The sequence below is a fragment of the Choloepus didactylus genome, chromosome 11 (assembly GCF_015220235.1).
Source record: "Choloepus didactylus isolate mChoDid1 chromosome 11, mChoDid1.pri, whole genome shotgun sequence".
Taxonomy (NCBI): Eukaryota; Metazoa; Chordata; class Mammalia; order Pilosa; family Megalonychidae; genus Choloepus; species Choloepus didactylus.
The window spans coordinates 15172825-15193029 of NC_051317.1; the positions used below are offsets into that span (position 1 = coordinate 15172825).

The window sequence follows — 20205 nt, forward strand, 5'->3', positions numbered from 1 at the left end:
CAAAATGGAAGCAACCCATGCTAGATTTTACATCAACGCTATCCAAAGTATATATAATGCAAATCACACATGCAATTTTAAATCCTGTAGTAGACACATTTTACAAAGCAAAAAGAAACACCTGAGCAGGAAAGATGGTGGAGTAAGTTACTAGGTACAGATTTCACTCATCCTCCAAAACAGCTAGTGGACAGGCAGGAACTGTCTGAAACAACTGTTCTGAGACTCTGGAGGATAGGGGAGCACAGTAAAGCATTCAGAGAAGAGCAGGAGGAAGAGGCTGAGAAACTGCAGTATAGTACCATGAGTAGCTCACTCTATGGCAGCTTCCAGTGCCCATCCCACACCATCAAGGTGGGCTAACTCAGGGTCCAGTTCCTGGTTGGCTGCTGCAGATGGAGAGGGACATGGATGTCTTCTTACCCAAGAACAAGGGGTAGAGAGTGGGGGTACAGCTAAGCACTGATCACAGTTTTTGATCAGCAAATTCGGATTTCCAGGTCCCAGCTCTGAGATGCTGTTTCAGACCACCCAGACAGGGACCAGGCTCAGCTATTGTTTCAACCCTGCCCCCAACAGGGCGGAGTTGGTGGAAGTTTAAAGATGCCCAGCTCCTTAGGGCTGTGGAGAAAGTTTGCTGAAGGGCACCATCTACTGGGCAGGCGAGGAAAGTGCAGCTTAGGGGAGTCATCAGTAAGGCTTTTGGGCATCTTTCCTGACTCTTTTCCCAGGGCCCTTTGGAAATTGTCTGTGCTCCCCCTTCATGGGTCCCTGGCTCTGTTTTGGCTGGGAAATATTGCCTTGGGAAAGTCCTCCGTGGGGTGATCCTCCTCACAAAGTTTGCCCTCTAGGCAAAGATAGCTAGAGACAAAAAAAAGGAGTGCAATAAACCCTATAGAAACAAAACAAAAACAAAAACAAAAAACAAATCAAGATTCTCAGAAAAGGAACAGAGGAAAGAAAGCTTTCTCCTGGAGATGAAATATTTGCACAAATAGTGCAATCTTAAAAAGCATATCACATATCTAAGGAAAGAATCAGATGAAGAAGAGGTAAAAAAAAATCTGATCAATTAAACAAAAGCAACTCTAAAGATCTGGAATAAGTTGAACCAAGTGTCAAAGAAAAGCCTTAACACAAAGCCCATCAATAATAAAACCCTAGGCAAGAGAGAAAAAGTGAACTTCAGAGTAAATGCATCAAGATAATCATATGCCGACACATCAGAAAAAATTTGCAAGCCATATTAAGAAACAGGAAGATATGGCCCAGTCAAAGGAACAAATTACAACTTCAGAGGAGACATGGAATTTAGAACAATTTGAACAAAGGTGTTCAAACAAATTTCCTAAATCAATTCAAGGAGATGAAGAAAACTATGGTTAAAGAGATAAAGGATATTAAGAAGATACTGGGTGAGCATAAAGACGAATTTGAAAGTATAAAAAGAAACATAACAGAAATTATGGGACTGAAAGGCACAATACAAGATATTAAAAACACTTCAGGGGCATACCACAGCAAATTTGAGCAGGCAGAAGAAAGAATCAGTGAACTAGAAGACAGAACAATCGAAATCTTACAGACAGAATAACAGATAGAATAAAGAATAGAAAAAATTGAGCAAGGTCTCAGGGATTTGAGTGACAGCATAAAGTACACAAATATATGTGCCGTGGGTGTCCCAGAAGGAGAAGAGAAGAGAAAAGGGGCAGAAGAATATTTAAGGAAATAATGGCCAAAAATTTTCCCAACTCTTATGAAGGACATTAATATACACATCCAAGAAGTGCAAAATACTCCAAAGAGAATAAATCCTAATAGACCTACTCCGAGACATGTACTATTCAGGATGTCAAATGCCGAAGACAGGAGAGAATACTCAAAACAGCAAGAGAAAAGCAATTCATCACATACAAGGAAACTGCAATAGGACTAAGTGCTGATTCTGCATAAGAAACCATGGAGGCAAAAAGGTGGTGGTACGATATATTTAAGAAACTGAGAGAGAAAAGCTGCCAGCCAAGAACTCTTTATCTGGAAAAACTGTCCTTCAAAAATGAGAGGCATTTAAAAGAGTCACAGATTAAAAGAAACTGAGAGAGTTTATCAACAAGAGATCTGCCCAACAAGAAATACTAAAAAGAATTCTAAAAGGTAAGTAACTAAAAAGTTCTACAGGCTAAAAGCAAAAGACAGGAGAGAGAGGCTTGGAGAAGAGTATAGAAAGAAGATTATCAATAAGGATAAGTAAAACAGTAGAAAGAGAGACAAAAATTAAATATGACATGTTACAACCAAAGGATAAAATGGCTGAAGTAAATACTGCTTTTACAGTAATAACATTGAAGGCTGATAGATTAAACTCCTCAGTCATATAACAGACATATATAGAATATTACATCCCAGGTCACTGGGACACACGTTCTTCACTAGTGATCATGGATCTTTCTCCAGAATGGACTGTATGCGGGGACATAAAAACAAGCCTCAATAAAATAAAAAATATAAAAATGAATTTGTTCAAAGAACATTCTCTGCCCACAACAGAATACAAATAGAAGTCAATAGCCATCAGAGACTTGGAGAATTCACAAACACCTGAAGGATAAAAATGGGGGGGAGATGAAAACATTCCCGGACAATCAAAAGCTGAGGAACTTCATCACCAGTAGATCAGTCCTAAGCAGACTGAAAGGAAGGGACACTAAACAATTGACTGAAACCACATGAAGAAACAAAGATTTCCAGTAAAGATCACATGGTAAATGTAAAGACCAATATTACTGTATGGTTGATTTATAACTCCACTATTTACTTCCTACAGGATCTAAAATACATAAACTGTAATGATAAAAAAAAAAAAAACAGATTGGCAGAATAAATAATGTGCGAGTTTGAATGCATTATGTTCCCCCAAATGCCATTATCTTTGATGCAATCTTGTGTGCACAGACGTATTAGTGTTGATTAGATTGTAATTCTTTGATTGAGTGTTTTCATGGAGATGTGACCCACCCAATCATAGGTGATAACTCTGATTAGATATTTTCCATGGAGGTGTGGCCCTGCCCATTCAGTGTGGGCCTTGATTAATTTACTGGAGCACTATATAAGCTCAGACAGAAGGAGCGAGCTAGCTACAGCCAAGAGGGACACTTCGAAGAATGCACAGGAGCTGAGAGAAGAGCTGAAGAAGAGAGACAGTTTGTAGATGGCCATTGAAAGCAGACTCTTGCTCTGGAGAAGCTAAGAGAGGACAAACACCCGAAGAGCAACTGAGAATGACATTTTGAAGAGGAGCTGAGGCCTAGAGAGGAACGTCCTGGGAGAAAGCCATTTTGAAACCAGAACTTGGAGCACAAACCAGCCATGTGCCTTCCCAGCTAACAGAGGTTTTCTGGACACCATTTGCCATCCTCCAGTGAAAGTACCCAATTGTTGATGTGTTACCTTGGACACTTTATGGCCTTAAGACTGTAACTTTGTAACCAAATAAACCCCATTTTATAAAAGCCAATTCATTTCTGGTGTCTTGCATTCCAGCAGCATTAGAAAACCGGAACAAATAAAGAAGTATGTTCCAACTATATGCTGTCTATGAGAGACTCATCCTAAACCCAAAGACACAAATAGGTTGAAAGGGAAAGTTAAAAAAAGATATTCTATGCAAATAATAACCAAAAAAGAGCTGAGGTAGCTATACTAATATTATGCAAAATAGACTTTAAATGCAAAACTGTTATAAGAGACAAAGAATATACAGGACTCACACTTCCTGACTTTAAAGTATATTACAAAGCTACAGCAGTCAAAACTGCATGGTACTAGCACAAGGATAGATTCATAAACCAATGGAATCGAATTGTCAGTTCAGAAATAGACCCTCTCATCTCTGGCCAACTGATATATGACAAGGCTGCCAGTCCACTCAATAGGAAAAGAATAGTTTCTTCAATACATAGCGCTGGAAGAACAGAGTATCCATCTCCAAAAAGAATGAAAGAGGACCCCTATCTCACCTCTTATTAAAAAATTAACTCCAAATGGATCAACTACCTAAACATAAGAACAAGGACCATAAAATTCCCAGAAGAAAATACAGAGAAGCATCTTCAAGATTTTGTGGTAGGCAGTGGTTTCTTAGACTTTACACCTGAAGCATGAGCAATGAAAGAAAAAAATAAATAGGACCTCCTCAAAATTAAAAATATTTTTGCTTCAAAGGACTTTGTAAAGAAAGTGAAAAGGCAACCTACTCAATGTAAGAAAATATTTGAAAACCACATATTCAATAAGGATTTAATATCCAGAATATATAAAGAAATCCTACAACTCAACAATAAAAAGACAGACAACACAATTTAAAAATTGGCAAAAGATTTGAATAGACATTTTTCCAAAGAGGATATGCAAATGGCTAAAATGCATATGAAAAGATGCTCAACAACACTAGCTATTAGGGAAATGCAAATCAAAACCACAATGAGGTATCATTTCACATTCACACCAAATGGCCACTATTAAAAAAATAAACCAGAAAACTACAAATGTTGGAGAGGATGTAGAGAAAAAGGAATATTCATTCACTGCTGGTGGGAATGTAAAATGATGTAGCCGCTGTGGAAGACAGTTTGACAGTTCCTCAGAAAGATAAGTATAGAATTGCCATATGATCCAGCAATCCTGCTACTAGGTATATACCCAGAACTGAAAACAGGGAAGCAAACAGACAATTGCACACTGATGTTCATAGCGGCATTATTCACAACTGCTGAAAGATGGAAGCAACTCAAGTGCCCATCAACCAATGAATGGATAAACAAAATATGGTTTATACATACAATGAAATATTATTCAGCTTTAAGAAAGAGTGAAGTTCCGATGTTGATGCATGCAACAACATAGATGAACCCTGAGGACATTACGTGGAGGGAAATAAGACAGACACAAAAGGACAAATGCAGTATGATTTCACTAATATGGACTGAATATAATAAGCAAACTCAAAGAGTTAGAAGCTCAAATATAGGTTACCAGGGGATAGAATGGTGGTAAGGAATGGGGAGCTGATGCTTAATTTGTGCAGAATTTCTACTTAGGTTGATCAAATGTAATGAAATAGGTAATGGTGATATTACCACATTACTGCGAGTGTAATTAACAGTGCTGAATTGTGTTTGTGAATGTGTTGAAAGGGGAAGTTTTAGGTCATGAATCTTACCAGAAGGAAAGTTAGAAGATAAAACACGGGACTGTATAACACAGTGACCCTGTAATGGACGATGGACTGCAGTTAATAGTACAAATATAAGAATGTTCTTTCATGAATTTTAACAAATGTACAACACTATTACAAGGTATTAATAATAGGGTGGTATATGGGAAAAATACACCTAATGTAAACTGTGGACTATAGTTAGCAGTAATGTTTTAATATTCCTTCATCATTTGTAAGAAAGATAACACACTAATGCAAAGTGTCAACAATAGGGGAGCATATGGGACCATTGTATTTTTTACATGACTTTTTTTTTTTCAATGCTCAGTTTCCTTTAATGACCTCCATCTCCCTGAAGGGCAGGTGCAGGCAGCTAGACGATGGCGAGAAATGTTCACTTGAAGATCTTGCCCTGATTGAAAACTTTGCCCATGTGCCAGAAGACCCCCTCCCAGGAAAAGTACTCTCGAACCAGCGTCTGGGTCTCCTCGCTGTCAGGATCCAGCTTCCGACATGTGTATGACTCATAGTCCACCTGCCAATCTAGACTCAGCGGAAAGGCAAGCTCCTGGCCTCAGAAGATCCACACTCCAGAAATGGAGCTGCTGTTGTTGGTTCCAAAGAGGATGACACTGGCAAGGGCATTCTTCCTCAGCTTGTCCAATCTCTGGAACATTCCAGTGATGAGGTTGCAGCTCATGAAGGTCTGGGTGAGCTCCTCGGGGAAGCAGTACAAAGAATACCGCAGGGATCAGCTGTCCTTATCAAAGTGCTCCCAGAAATATGGCAGTGCCACCGAAAGTGTGTCCTCATTGAAATACTTGTGCTTAAATTCATGCAAGAAAAAGGTACTCTTGGGCAGGTGAGCAAAGGGGTCTTTGGCCTTTGGCTCAGCAGCCAATGCCTGCTCACATTCATCCATCTCCTTCTCAGGAACAGGGGCAGCCGCCTTTTTCTCCTCTTTCCGCTCAGCCTGGGGCTTCTGCTTCTCCTCCCAGGGTTCTTTCTCTTTCCGTGGGCTATCGTTTTTAGGCTGGCTCTCTGCAAACTTCTTAGCATCAAACTGGGCCATCTTCTCACAGACTTTCTCCTCCCCCAACACAGCCCGGAACTGGGGTTGGTTAATGCAGGTGATGAACCAGCGATTGGTATTGGGGAAGGCCTGGCGAAAAGAAGGCTCAAGGACCTATTTGTAGAGCCACAACAGGGTGCAGACAAAAGTGATGTCAGCTAGTGTCACACGTTCATCCACCAGAAAAGTCCTTGTCTTCAAGTGAGCATCCAGCAGCTCCAGAATTCGCCTCACTTCCTCTTTCACATTCTCTGTGGCCTGCTTGTTGTGGTGCATGATGCCCAAGATGGAGAACACCCAGGTACTAGCTGGGGGGACTATGTCGCTGTCAGCAAATCTCACCCACTGCACCACCTGGGCAGCTCCTCTGGAGTACTTCCCCGCAGCTCCTCACTGCTCACATAGTAGGCAATGGCATTGCTCTCAAACACACAGAATCCATTGTCACCCTCAAATGCTGGAACCTTGCCGGCAGGACATCTGTGGAGAAATTTGAGAGTACGGTTGGTTTGGCCAAAGTGGAAGTGGGGTGGTGCAGAGAGCACGCGGACCTGAGCCCTGCTGTACTGAGCAGCAATGAAGGCCTTAAAGGCACTCCAGTTTTCTGGATATGTGTATGGGTCCCAGCCGCCATGGTGATTCTACAGCGCAAGCTACATGACTTTTCTGTAAACCTACCAGTTCTCAAATTAAAAAGAAAATGATTAAAAACAATTCATTTTAAAAATTAAAATTAGTTTTAATAACATAGTTAACCCAATATATCTAAAATATTATTTCAACATATCATCAATATAAAAATTACTGATAAGATAATTTATGTTCATTTCCCCTACTTAATCTTTGAAATCTAGTGTTTAGTTTACATGTACAGTGCATCTCAATTCAGCCTCACTATCTTTCAAGTGCTCATTAGCCACAAGTGGCTAGCAGCTACAACACTGAACAACATGGGTTTAGAATTTGTCCTTAGGAAATGCCAACCACTAAAGGGCTCCAGTGAAGTCTGGGATGTGAGGACCACTCTGGCTGCTCCGTGGAAAATGGATTTGATGGGAAGAGGTGGGAGGTGAGGAAACCAGTAAGGAGGGTATTGGAGAAATTCAGGGGAGACAGTAAAGTCAATGGCAGGGAGAATAAATAGATCTGGATGGAACCAAGAAATATTTAGGAGATCAACTGAACCATTCTGACACACACCTGGAGCCCATAGGGCACTCAGACCCAAGATCTGCTTCGTGAGACATGATGATGTGCTTATTTTTCCCTCTTTGACCTCTTCAAGCTGAGAGCCACAGCACCATGTGGAAAGTCACAAAGGCAAGATTGGTTTCCTAGGGGCTGTGCAGCAAATGGTTGGGATGACTGAGGTGTGCTGTTGTTTTGACCCTGCCCCGTCTATGTAGAGTAAGAGGATTCATCCAGGGAAGCTGAGAGTGGCTGATGCTTTTTCCTTCTACATCCGCTGACACATGAATCTGTACAGAGAAGGGGGGGAGGAGGAACGAGATAGAGGAAGCTGCTTCTTAGGGGTGATTACAGCCAGAGAGTGGCTTAAAGATGACATCCCTGGGCCCCATATTTCTTTCACCACCAGTGACTTCCAAATCAAATGAGCCCAATCTGCAGATCAAAATGAGATTTTTCTTATTGACTTCCCTGAAAGCTTAGCCGGCATGCTGCAAATCAAGTCACGCGTACCCCGCATCATCATCAACCATTGCCGATTGCAGAGACCTCGAAACTGGGCTAGGTTGGCAAATATGTCACTGATGCATAAGGCCAGAGAAAATTCAGCTCTTATTGGCCTGCCAGCACTGACCTGGTTTGTCCGTAAATGAAGAGCAAATGCAATTTGCAAAACACATAGAACTGATAAGAGATTACAAGACAGGGTGGGAGTCTTTTCAAAGAGCAGGCACACTTGGCGGGGAGACAAAGCAGATCTCAAGCTCAAAATAAGACAGTGTTTCTTGAAGTGCACACTGTGTACCACCTTTATCATAATCATCCAAAGAGTTTGTTAAAAATATGCCATTTCTAGGTCTAAGTCCAGGTGTGCTGACCAGCATCTGGGGTCGGGGCCTAGAAAACCCCACATTTAACATTTAACCCCACATTTGTACACTTTAAAGTTTAAGAATTCCTTGAGGACGGAAAGTGGAACAACCATATTTCCACTTGTCTACTGGAAAAAGCCCTAAACTTGGAGTCAGTCTACGTGGACTTTCATCCCGACTCTGCCATCAATGGACTTAATGACCTCGTGGTGATGGGAAAAGAAGACGGGATGTGAAAACCCATTTCTCTACATTCATAATGTTTTTACAGGTTGGGGTCTGATAGGAGGATATTGGGGAGGAAGGGAAACATAGAAGACTAGGATGAGGCACGAGCAAGCAGTTGTGAAGGAGAACACAAAGCCTGCCTCCCGCACCCACCTAAGAGCTGTTTGATGGTGGTTAGTGGCTGAGCTGAGCTTCACCCTCACCACCAGAAAATGCAGAGGCCAGCTCTGGTGACCTTGATAAATGTTCTAGCACTGGCATTCTATTTCTTTAGATGACTTAATCTCAGTTTCTTCACCTGTAAAATGAGAAGGTTATGTTGTCTTGGCTGTGCTATTTTGGAGATCAGGTAAAATAGCGTCTGTGAAAGTGCTTTGAAAATATATGTTTAAATGTTGTCACAAATATGAAATGGTATTAATCCATAATAGAGTCAGCTCCACTTAGGACATTATTTGTCATAACACTATTTCTACACTGTTAAGCCCCCTTAAAAGCATAGTATCTATCTGCCTATCTATCTAGATACAGATACATATATATATATTTGCAAAGCACAATATAAATTACAAAGGGATCTTTTGTTTGTTTGCTATAGATCACACTATTGTAAAATGGGCCAAATTAACCTCTGCTGACCCTTTGTTTAACACAACTACTAACCTTGTAGAGGACAAGAAATTCACCCTGTAGCACTCCAGGTTTTCCATCCAAGTATGCAAAAAAAAAAAAAAAAAAAAAAAAAAGAAAGAAAGAAAAAGTACTCATAAATGGCATGTCTTAACTTGGCATTCAAGCCTGGCAATAATTTGGCCACAATCTCCAAGCCAATGCTAGTAAATTTTGATGATTTGAAGACAAGCCTTGTGTTTTTCTATGTCATAGCTGTGCAGTTTGTTCATGCCATATCCTTGGTTTGAAATGCTTCCCTTGCTCCCCAGTATCCTTCTGTCAGTCTCCTACCTACAAACACATCATGGATATGTGCTAAGATTTAGCTTTAGGGACGTTGAATTTGATGCTGTATGTAAAAGCAAAACAAACATACAACAAAAAAATTAACTGGACATGACCTAAATGTCCATTGTTAAGGGAGTGATTAAATAAACACCAACAGTCATGCAATAGAATATTATGCATCAGTTCACGTGTTGTTGTAAAAGAAAATTTAATGACAAGGAAAGATGGACATGGTATACTATTAAGTGAAAGAAAAAAGTATAGATCATTTAAAAATCATCTATACATACATATACAGAACACAAAGAAGAGAAGGACACACACTGCATCTGTTAGGCTCTAACTTTCATCACACCCTGGGCAGTTTATTGTAAGACCACACGAAGAAGAAAACGAGGGCAGGAGTCATCTTAGCACCCACACAGCCAGACCTCACAGAAAACTGGATACCCTGCTCACTGTCAAAAATACAATATTGCTCTGGGTGAGATCATCAGATACTCCAGTGACTGACATTCACATAATGCAACTTCTCTCTGCCTCTGCCATGCTCTCAGTTTCTTTCTACTGCCCTCTGCATGTCTCAAATTCAAAAAATGGAGAGAGTCAGATTCAGCCATTTGGTCAGCATCCAATATGGAGCCCATCCCACACCCCTCACTGGACAGAGTTCTAAGGCCAGGCTGCTTCACGACCAGTGGTCTGCTTGGCCTACAGACAGGTACTTTTGGCTTTGATCTAATCAGGTGATATGATCACATGACACAAAACATGGAAATGTACAGGTCAGGAAGTGCCTGTGGCTGCCTCTCTTAGAAATAGCTGAAGGCACAACTGGCAGAGTCTCAGGTCTCCTATTCAGTATATTCAACAAAAATAATAACCTGTGGCTATATCTGGTGGGGGGGGAAACAAACCAGTTAGGATTGGAAAACCCCAAATTACAATGGCTTAAATACATAAGGGTATATTCTCTTGAGTAGAAGAAGTCTGGAAATGGGCAACCCAGGGCTGGTGTTGCAACTCACAAAGTCATTAGGAATTTAGGAATTCGGCACATTCTAACTTCCTGCTCCTTGTCCTAGCATGTGGTACAGAAGTCATTATCTCTGTTCTCTAATATTCCTTGTCTCTCTTTTCAGGCACGTGATAGGATTATATTCCCTCCCTTGAATTCTGGTATTATATATAACTTGCCTTGATGAATGAACTGTGAGGAGAAGTGACATGTGTCATTTCTGAGCATAAGGCTTAAGAACTAGTGCACAATTTAGTATACGTCCTTCTACCTACTACTGTGATTTTGAAAGCAAATGTTGAGAGGAAGCCTCCATCATCCTCAGTGATGGAGTGAACTGTAGTTAACAGAAACACTCTGTTGAAATGTATTGGACATGTAGGTGAGGACATGAAATGTGGGGATTGTTTGTTATCACGGCATAATCTAGTCTAACCTGACTAAATATATACATATGGGTATCCTCAAAATCAGTTTCTTAACCAGCTTGGCTGCTGGAGAATTCACCTTTACCATCATGTTCTGGCCATCAATGAGGAAAAATAGGGAAGGGCAAAGGGCAAACTTCTCCAGGGAAGTCATCTCTCTTCAGGAGCCTTCCTGGAAGTCCCATATAACATTTTCACTTACTTGTCATCGGCCAACATTTAGTTACATACCTGACTGCAAAGTATGCTGTGAAATGTAGTCTCTTGGTGGGATATGTTGCCACCCTGCATGTAATCAAGGCTATGTTACTGAGGAAAAAGGGAGAAAGGATATTGAGTAAACAACCAGCAGCATCTGCCACAAAACATCAACTCTCACTTTCTTCTTCTATTTACATTTTCCTGATATTTTCTATAAAACACTTATAGTAATTTTGTAATTAAAAAAAATATTGGCAACCTCTCATTTATCCCTCAGAACAGCTCCAAGACCACCTACTTCACGAAAGCTCCCTTAACCCACCCAGCAGAAGCCTTCTGTCCCTCCTCTGTGTTCCCTCTAAGTCTTTTTTGTCCCACCCTCATTTTTCTTATCACAATTTCCCTTGTATTATAGTTACCTGAATGGTGAGTGTTCAGTATTGGAAGAGAGAGTAAGAAAGAGGAAGGAAGGAGGGCTATTGCTCAAATATTATTCCTTTTTTCTTTTAAGTCCCTAATTGAGACAATAGTAAATCTTATTCTTCCTCCAGAGGAAGCATGTTAAGGAAGTACCTAAGTGCAACGGACCAAGTTCCAGTCCTTGTCAAAGAGAAGAGTTCAGGCAGTAAACCAGCTCACAGACATTCAAGAGAGGAGACAGATGCAACTTACATGGAAACATATGGACAGGCCAAATAGGGGTATGTTCAAACTTAGGGAATATATGGACAGGTTTTGCTGGCATCTGAACATCATGAAGATGTCTTAGTTTGCCAGGACTACGATGACATATGTCACACACCAGTTGGCTTAATAACAAGAATTTATTGGCTCCTGGTATAGGAGGCTGGAAGTCCAAATTCAAAGTGCTGGCAAGGCCATGCTTTCTCCCCGAAGTCTGTAGCATTCTGGCACTGGCTTGCCACAATCCCTGGAGTTTCTTGGTTTGCATCTCTGTGTCCCAACACATGGAAATGCCCTTGATCTACCGTGAGCTTCTCTGACTTCTAGCTTCTTATAAGCCCTCCAGTGATATGGATTAAGGCCCAACCTGATTCAATTCATCCACTCCCAAATAGGACCTTAGCAGGTCCTATTTACAAATGAATTCCCATCTTAACTGATAATATATCTTCAAAGGTTCTATTTACAGATGGCTTCACACCCACAGGAACATGGATTAAGATTAAAAACATGTCTTTTGAGAGGGTACATAAAACAAAGTACTACAGAAGGTTAGCTCACAAATGGCCTCCAGAGTATTCTAGAGTTTCTCTCCACAGTGGCCAGGCCTCTAGGTCACCTTGTATGTGAAACTTCTTTACAACAAAGTACATATTGTCTTTCCATAACCAAAGGCCCTGAAATCTCATTCAAGATAAATTTTCATACAAAATTGCAATCTTCAACTAAGAGTGATAGGAAGAAAACCCTCTGGATCAAAGTTTTTTAAAACTTTTAAAGTATTTTAACAGGGGGCTGAAAAAGGTCCTACATAATTGAAGTGGGGAAAGGGATCCCTATTCTAGAATGAGAATCCAAAATAATAACTATAAGGGTTAACACCCTAAGTACTTGTTATATGTGCTATGTAGCAGGCACTGTACTAAGCACTGCACATGCATTGCTGCATTTTACCCTCACAATGTCCCTATACTATGGATAATATTTTAAGTCCTATTGCTAACATGCAAAAACAAAAGAGCTAAGGGATTTTAGGAGATTGGTTACATTTAATGGCCTTCTTGTGTGCCCAACCATTGTCAGGTGACTTGGCAGTTCTCCTCTCAAGAGATGGAGACTATTTCCCCATCCCTTCTATCTAGGCTGGTATCCTGATTTGCTTTGCCAAAATAACTTTGCAGAAGTGAAGAGGTGCTGATTCTGAGCCTATGCCTTAAGAGGCCTTTCTTGGTTCCACTCTTTCTTTTGAAACCTTACTGCAGCCATGAGAGAAAGCCAGGAGAGGCTGCTGTAGCATAGGAGACAAGAGAAGCAGAGATGAGCCAGGACAGCTGAAAGCACCCTAAACCAGTCAGTCCCCATTGGACACACCAGCAGGCACAGATGCATAAGTAAGCCCTGCCAGGATCAATAGAACCTCCCAGCTGAACCCTGAACTCTTGAGCAAAAATAAATTGTTAGATTATTGTATGCTACTGACGTTTTGTAGTTGTTTGTTAAGCAACATTATTGTGGCACTAGGTAAATGCTAGAAGGAGAAATAAGTAACTGCCTTGAGGTCGCCAGGCAGTAAATGGCAGAGCTGAGATTTGAACCCCGTATGTCTACCTTCAGAGCCTGGTGAGCATGAGGAAGGCTTGAGAAAGAACAAATCACTTGGCAAATATCAAAAGTATCCAGGAATTTTCCGTCCCTGAGCCATAGGTTCTGTGTTAAGGTCCTAGATCCTCAATTAACCAGTCAAGGCCCCTGGACCTTGGCTTCCTTATCTTTAGAAAGGGGCATAATAAATTCTTCTTTAAACAAGATGCCTGTTAGTATCAAATGAGATACCTGAGGCAAAAGCACATCACAAATGGTTATGCAAATGCTACCTCTACAGACAAACGGACAACCAGTGGCTGCACTGCCTATAAGAAGTTTTGCTAGAAAATCCTCCACAGGTCTATACTCACCAATTAATTATGGTGTGTGAATGCACCTTTAGAGGAAAGGGTCATAGATGGTTTCCTTTATTGCATTCCCCCTGCCAATAGCAGGGAGGCTTTAGCTGATTTCCAAATGGGATAAAAAGGAAGGGAGTTCAAAAAAAAAAAAAAAAACAAACAACACTGAAGCTGCTATCAAACTCACAGAGGCCCTTAATGGTGATTTAATGCTGGGAGATACAGCTTGCCACAAGATTGTGACAGGGCTGTATTTTCTTCTGTCGGGGTTAGGTGAGTGGTATGTGGCTGAATTTAAAGGCGATCGGGGAGGGGGGCGGTGGGAGGAGCATTAATCTTGGACCTCAGAGCGTGGTCTGGACCATCAGCAGAATTAAAGGGACAGGGCGACTGCGAGGCGGCTGGGGAATGACCTTGGGGCAGGTCATTACCAAAGAAGCCCACAAAGGAGGGTGAGGCTGTGCCCCGCCTACACTTTTTCCCCATTTTTATAACTAAATCTCTCTTCACTGCAACTCCCAAAAACACACTAGGCAGAGACTTTGCAGAGATAATTTAGCTGCCCTGGTGCTTCCAGACATATCTCAGTGCCCTAAAGGTAGAATTCAGAAGCATCACATACATGCCTTACAAGGAGTCTCTAGTTAACTTGTACTTTCATTCTTTACACTTCTAAATATTTTTTTAAAAATTTATTCACATTTAACATTTAATTCCAGGAATTATCCAGCACTGGACATGTATCCATACATTCATTCATTCATCAAACACTATTTGATCTCTTCTTTTATGTAGCAGGCACTGTGCTCAGCACAGGGGATCAGAGGTGAATGACATGTAATATCCACCATCAAGGACAGTCCAGCCCATCAAAGAGACATAATTGGAGGAGAGGGCTTAATCTGAACTTTGGAAATCAGAAAATGCTTCCTGGAGGAAGTGGAACTGAGCTGAGACACGTAGGACATGAACGTGATCAGAGGCATCAATGGGGAGAATCAGCCTGGTGTGCCACTGGAAAACCCAGGGAAGAGAACAAAGAGGCTGGAGATGCATCTGGGAAGGTAGGGAGGGAAGAGATTATGGGATTATAGGCTGTGCAAAGATTTCTGCAGATAATGTAGACTCAGCAAGGGTTTCAGCAGAGCTTTAATGTTTTAGTCTTCCCCACCGCCATACATTGGCAACACCCAGTTGCTCAGGTCAAACATCTGGGAATCAACCTTATACTTATAATAACTACTTATTATACTTATTCCTTATTCTCCTTTCCTCCCACATCCAATCCATTAGATAACCCTGTAGATTCTACCTCCAATACATAGACATAATTTCCATCCCTACTACCTCCACTCTCCTCAGAACCCTCATTGCCTCTCACCTGGGACTGTCTGTACTCTGGGCTTTTACATATCTGTGTTCTCCCCACTGCAGACAGAGCCATCTTTTTAAAATAAAACATAAATAAGAACCCATCTCTCTTCTGTTTATAACTTTCTCATGGCTTTCTTTCTGATGGATAAAATCCAAAATCTTCATCATGACCTACAAGGCCCTTTGTGATCTGGCCTCTGCTGCCCCTCTGACCTCATTTCTTTGAATTCCCTCCCTTGCTCCCCTCACTCAAGCCTGCTGGATCTCCTGCAGCAACTTCAATGGGGTGAGCTCATGCCCACCTCACTGCCTTTGTCCTTGATCTATCTTCTGCTTGGTACTGCTCTCTTCTCTCAGATCTTTACATCCATGCCCAATGTCTCCTCTTCAGAGAGCTCTGCCTAAGCACACTAAGAGAACCCTTTGTCCACACCCACTTCCCACCATCAACTCTATCACCTTATCCTGTGTTACCCTTTTCTCGTAATACTTATCAAAAACCTTACCTTATATTGCATTTGTTACTCTCTTATTCTCTGTTTCCCTCTAGAATGCTCCATGAGAGAAGAAAAACACATCTATCTGGTTCACCGCTGGGTCCTGATCATCTAGAACGGTGACCTGGGCTCAAAGGAGATGGAAAAAAAAATCATGGAAACAGAAGATACAGGAAAGGGGGCATCTTTGAAGCAAGACGATGAATCCTCTTTCCATGGGTTGAGGTGTGTAAAGGTCAGCCTCCAGAACTGGATTCAACCTTTCCTTATCCTTCTGGACCCGTGTTTTCCCCTCACACAAACCCAAGTCCTGAGACCACTTTCTCGGGTCTTTACAAAAGGGGGCTTCACGTCTGTGAGGCCAGTGTGTAAAACGGGAGCCATGAGACTCCCTTAAATGTAGTTGTGAGGATTAAATAAGAGCTGATAAGTGAAAATCACTACCTAGAACCAGATGACAGATTTGTACTCCAGGGAAAAGATCAGCATAAGATGTTTGAATTTAGTGGAAAAGTAAATATTATTAGATACAATATGCTGATATTTAATATTTAAATTTAGTTTTTAATATTTTTCTGCCAAACTATAGAAACCAAACTTATTTTTCTTCGTATTCTCCTGCATCTCCATCCAGCACAGCACTTGCTGTGTGTTTACTTTACAGAAGACAAACAGCTTCTGTTCCTGAATCACGTGCCACTGGGGAGTCTCTGCTTGTTAGCGCCATGAACCAAGAGGACCCACTGAAGTCCCTGACGGCCTGACCTCCAGGATCAAATTGTTCTGCCCCATCTCACTGGCCTCCTGCTTCTAGACCTCTCTGCTCCTGACCACGATAAGTTACTGAATCCTCCTTTCAGCAGCTATTCCTAAGACAAGTGTGTTGAAGGCTGTTCTCTCTAGTACATGTGCATGCGATGTCTAGCTCTCCAGCCCCATGAGGACACTGTCCTAGGCTGAGGTCAAATTCAGGCACACTCTTCTTTTCCACTGATCACACACACACACACACACACACAACACACACATACAAGAAAGCATGTGCAATTTTCTTGTTACAATATATCTTTTTTAAAAGATTGGAGCAAATTATCAGTATACATTGTTCTGAAGGTTGATTTTTTAATTCAATAGAGCCTGTAAATCATTCCTTATCATCACTTACAGACAAAAGACATTCTTTTTCACAGTGGCGCAGTCTTCCATTGTAAGCTACCCCTGCATTTACTTAAGAGGTCTTCTACCAATTAGAAGTTTGGGCTATTCAAAAGTCACTATGAACATATGTGGCATAACTGTAGGACAATTTTGTACAAGAAGACTGACAAGTATAGGTATGCTTGTATGCTTTAAATTTTTATTTCTATTGCCAAAAAGGCTACACCAGTTTACATTCCAAACAATGGCCTATAAAAGTGCCTATTTTCCCAATATTACCAACTTTTTTACCTTTGCCAATCTAAGTAAAAAATGAAATTTCATTTTTGAAAATTAGTATTTCTTTAATTATGAGTAAGGTTGAGCATCTTTATGCATGCTAAAAATGTTTATATTTCTTTTTCTTTGAACCAGTTGTTAATATTCTGGGCTCATTTTTCTTTGGAGCTGATTTTGTTTCTTGATTTGCAGTCACTCTGAGGAATTAAAGAAAATTAGCTCTTTGTCTGCCATATCTGTTGCAAATTTTCTTTCTAATTTGACACTGATTTAGTTATAGTATTTTTTCCATGTAGAATTTTAAACATTTTATATAGTCAAATTTGTCAGTCTTCTTTTTAATGACTTCTGGGTTTTATTTCTTCTTTAAAAAGATCTTTTGTACTTCAAGATTACAAATGCATGCTACCACATTTTCTTTAGTAATTTGTATGGTTTCTTTCATTTTTTTATATATCATTCATCAATCTATATAGAACTCTGTATTGGTTTTCCATTGTTACATAACAAATTACCACAAATTAGCAGCTTTATTCAACATATATCTGCTACCTCACATTTTCTCTGAATGAGGAATCTGGGCCTGGCTTACCTGGATCCTCTGCTTGGGATCTCACAAGGATGTGATCAAGGAGATGGCCAGGCCAGGGTTCTCATCAGACCTCAACTGGGGAAGGATCCACTTCCAAGCTCCCACAGGTTGTTGGTAGCACTATGGGATCTGTGGCATCTTGTTTCATTAAATCCAGTGAAGGCGAGAGACTCCAGCAAGACGGGCATGGCATTACCATGTAATCACATGTAATCACAGACAACCCATCAGCTTTCCAGTGGTTAGAAACAAGTCACTGATTGTGATCACACTCAGGGGATTCAAAAATCCTGCATATACGGAGGCAGAGACTGTGCAGATGACCTTGATGGGGATTAAGTCAAGTTTCTTACAAGACGTCTTTGAGTTCTTCGCTCCAGTCCTGTGGGTATGGACTCATTTGTAAAAAGTACCTTAGAAGATTACAGTCCTTATAAGCAAAGGAAATCTGGCACAGGAGGAGGAATCAGGAGAAGACAGAAGGAGACAGATCACCAGGTAATGGAGTGTCACTGGCAAGCCACCCCTAGAACACTATAGACTTTGGGGAAAACATGTCCTGCAGATACATGATTTTGGACTTCCAGCCTCCAAAACTGTAAGATGAGAATTTCCTGTTATTAAGCCACCCAGTTCGTTATAACAACCCTGGCAAACTAAGACAGATCTTTAACTCTGTCCTCCACAACTTATTTTGGTGAAAGAAATGAGATAGAGATATAGGACCTTCTTAGATGATTAGCCAAAAGCCCCAATTATCATTTATTAGATAATCTAACTTTCCCCTACTGATTAGAAATTCTGTTTTATTTTCTGTTTTTCTCAAACAGAAACTTAAATATCCCAAACTAAGGATTTTCTCCTTCTTTCCTCATTTCAAGTACTGTGATATTGGAAATGTACTTTGTCAATCCCTCGCTGGGCATAAAAAGAACACTATCAGGCTTCCTCCCCAGAGGCCGTCACTGCTATCAGTTTCTGTTAAATTATTCCATGCATATGTATACCTACGTATTTATTCACATCTATATCCATACCTCTACAGCTATTTATAAAGGTTGAGAGAAAGAAAATGAAGAAAGTTGATTCATTATCTCATTCTTTCCCTCATAGGAGGTACATCTTTGCACAGAGCACAAATGACCTCAGGCAAATTGAAGTACCTGCTGGGAAACACAACATCTGCCAGTTAAGTAAGAGCTGACACTAATCATGCTCATAAATGAGCCAAATTCAGGACCAAGATGGGGAAGCGAGCAACCAATAGGTAGACCAGGAAACTTCTGGGGACATGAGATACAGCTCACAAAAGAGGACTAAGAAAGGAAGGGATGGAGAGTTTTGTAGGAAAACCCCATCACTAACAAGTCCCATGTACTTGAATTGCCATGGTATCCACTTGTGCCTTGCTGAATAGGATATATTGAGCTTAGTGAGAAAAATAAATGAATACTTTCTGTGACTACTTTGTGTTTCCTATTGGAGTCTGTGTCCATCCATTGGAGTCAATGGCACTGACTCTCAGATGTTGGTGATGGTAAGAGGATGAAACTCATGCCAGCCATGATATTCTCCCCCAAATTGTCCATCGTCTCCAGTGCTGTAATTCCCCATCCCTATCCTGCCACTATCTTTTTGAAAGAGGTTGTTTCTGTCCTGTGCATTATTTTTCAAGGTTTTTTAAAAATTAAATTACCCTTATTTTGAATGGAGAATGTATGCATGTGGTAAAAAAAATTAAAATGTTACCAAATACACACATAAAAGGAAAAGAAAGCCTCCATGCTAATCCTGTCCACCAGTTCCCCTGGCTCCCTCTACAGAGTGAGCCACTGTTATCCGCTTCTTTCATGTCCTTCAAGATATTTTTAACAGCTACGAAGTATTGTTTGAATGTAATATAGTTTACGTAAGCAGCCCCTATTAATAGACATGTAGTCTATTTCCCGTCTTCTGCTTTTAAAATAATGCTTTAATAAATGACTCCACACTTCACAATATGATTTTAATTCTTAATCTTTTTTATAGGTCAATAAGAGATTATTTCTAACATAATTCATTTTGTTTCTACCATGGATTTCCATTTATCAAAAAACAGTATTGCACCCTATACACGCATAAAACTGAGGTCTAAAGCAGAGGTCTAAACTGGTAGCCCACTGGCTAAACTAACCAACAGACATGTGTTTTGATCCACACCATTATTTCTTTAAATGGAGTGAATCATCAGCATTTAAAATTTGGGAGAAGTCTCATAAAAATCCAGATCTGTATCGTCTCTTGAATAACCAAATGTCTAACAATGTTGCGCTCACATCCATGCACAACAGTCATCAGCTGGAGGTGAGTAAAAGCTGCTCGATTAGGCCGTGTCATGGGCTTCCTCAGTACGCCACATGGCCAAGATGGAAGATGGTGTCCATTGCCCCACATCTTTGAGATTATGCCAATTGTCATTCAACATTAAACATTCCCTACGTCCCCCCC

The 20205-nt window shown here is 40.7% G+C and overlaps 1 long non-coding RNA gene and 1 pseudogene across 1 annotated transcript; both read right to left on the reverse strand.

Annotated features, from left to right (window-relative positions):
* Window positions 1–5534: 5534 nt before the first annotated feature.
* On the reverse strand, window positions 5535–6927 carry LOC119506299 (annotated as a pseudogene).
* Window positions 6928–11278: 4351 nt separating this feature from the next.
* LOC119506306 lies at window positions 11279–17734 on the reverse strand. Its single transcript, XR_005210971.1, has 3 exons — window positions 17719–17734; window positions 15699–15818; window positions 11279–11296 (listed from the first exon to the last, which is right to left on the reverse strand). It is a non-coding gene; the product is annotated as an uncharacterized LOC119506306 (long non-coding RNA).
* Window positions 17735–20205: the final 2471 nt, after the last annotated feature.